This window comes from Arachis ipaensis, chromosome B5, assembly GCF_059453495.1.
Source record: "Arachis ipaensis isolate K30076 ecotype BB chromosome B5, ASM5945349v1, whole genome shotgun sequence".
Classification (NCBI taxonomy): domain Eukaryota; kingdom Viridiplantae; phylum Streptophyta; class Magnoliopsida; order Fabales; family Fabaceae; genus Arachis; species Arachis ipaensis.
The window spans coordinates 67,103,722-67,105,799 of NC_142440.1; the positions used below are offsets into that span (position 1 = coordinate 67,103,722).

The 2,078-nt window shown below is 42.0% G+C and overlaps 1 non-coding gene across 1 annotated transcript; it reads right to left on the reverse strand.

The window, feature by feature from the left end:
• Positions 1-295: 295 nt before the first annotated feature.
• On the reverse strand, positions 296-399 carry LOC148564508 (small nucleolar RNA R71). The gene has a single exon (XR_015885245.1). It is a non-coding gene; the product is annotated as a small nucleolar RNA R71 (small nucleolar RNA).
• Positions 400-2,078: the final 1,679 nt, after the last annotated feature.

The following is a 2,078-nucleotide window of genomic DNA, read 5'->3' on the forward strand; positions in this document are numbered from 1 at the left end:
AGCAAACAACTTTGAACTTAAGCCTCAATTAGTTTCTCTAATGCAACAGAATTGCAAGTTTCATGGACTTCCATTGGAAGATCCTCATCAATTTTTAGCTGAATTCTTGCAAATCTGTGACATTGTCAAGACCAATGGAGTTGATTCCGAGGTTTATAGGCTTATGCTTTTCCCTTTTGTTGTAAGAGACAGAGCTAGAACATGGTTGGATTCACAACCTAAGGAAAGCCTGAACTCTTGGGATAAGCTGGTCAGTGCTTTCTTGGCCAAATTCTTTCCACCTCAAAAGTTGAGCAAGTTTAAAGTGGAAATCCAAACCTTCAGACAGAAGGAAGGAGAGTCCCTCTATGAAGCTTGGGAAAGATATAAGTAATTGATCAAAAGGTGTCCTACTGACATGCTTCCAGAATAGAGCATCATATGTATATTCTATGATGGTCTGTCTGAGTTATCAAAAATGTCATTTGACCATTCTACAGAAGGATCTCTTCATCTGAAAACCCCTGTAGAAGCTTAGGAACTCATTAAAATGGTTGCGAATAACCAGTTCATGTACACCTCTGAGAGGAATCCTGTGAACAATGGGACGCCTCAGAAGAAGGGAGTTCTTAAAATTGATACTCTGAATGCCATATTGGCTCAGAACAAAATATTGACTCAGCAAGTCAATATGATTTCTCAGAGTCTGAATGAATTGCAAGCTGCATCCAACAGTACTAAAGAAGCATCTTCTGAAGTAGAAGCTTATGATCTTGAGAACCCTGCAATGGCAGAGGTGAATTACATGGGAGAATCCTATGGAAACACCTATAATCCTTCATGGAGAAATTATCCAAATTTCTCATGGAAGGACCAACAGAAGCCTCAACAAGGCTTCAACAATAATGGTGGAAGAAATAGGTTTAGCAATAGCAAGCCTTTTCCATCATCTTCTCAGCAACAGACAGAGAATTTTGGACAGAGCCATTCTGGCCTGGCAACCATAGTCTCTGATCTATCTAAGACCATACTAAGTTTCATGAATGAAAAAAGGTCCGTCATTAGAAATTTAGAGGCACAGGTGGGTCAGCTGAGTAAGAATATTACTGAAACTCCTCCCAGTACTCTCCCAAGCAATACAGAAGAAAATCCCAAGAGAGAGTGCAAGGCCATAACCATGACCAATATGGCCGAACCTGGAGAGAGTGAGGAGGACGTGAGTCCCAGTGAGAAAAGCCTCATGGGACGTCCTCTGGATAAAAAGGAGTTTCTCTTTGAGGAACCAAAGGAATCTGAGGCTCATACAGAGACCATAGAGATTCTATTGAACTTCCTTCTACCATTCATGAGCTCGGATGAATATTCTTCCTCTGAAGAGGATGAAGACATCACTGAAGAGCAAGTTGCAAAGTATCTAGGAGCAATCATGAAGCTGAATGCCAAGTTATTTGGTAATGAGACTTGGGAGGATGAACCCCCCTTGCTCACCAATGAACTGAGTGCATTAATGAGGCAGACATTACCTCAGAAGAAATCGGATCTCGAAAAATTCTTCATACCTTGTACCATAGGCACCATGACCTTTGAGAAGGCTCTGTGTGACCTGGGGTCAGGGATAAACCTCATGCCACTCTCTGTAATGGAGAAACTAGGAATCTTTGAGGTACAAGCTACAAGAATCTCACTAGAGATGGCAGACAAATCAATGAAACAGGCTTATAGACTAGTAGAGGACGTGCTAGTAAAGGTTGAAGGCCTTTACATCCCTGCTGATTTCATAATCCTAGACACTGGGAAGGATGAGGATGAATCCATCATCCTTGGCAGATCCTTCCTAGCCACAGCAAAAGCTGTGATTGATGTTGACAGAGGAGAGTTGGTCCTTCAGTTGAATGAGGACTACCTTGTATTCAAGACTCAAGATTCTCCTTCTATAACCATGGAGAGGAAACATGAAAAGCTTCTCTCAATACAGAGTCAAACAAAACCCCCACATTCAAACTCTAAGTTTGGTGATGGGAGGCCACAACCAAACTCTAAGTTTGGTGTTGAGAGGCCCCAACCCTTCTCTGATTATCTGTGAGGCTCCATGAGAGCTC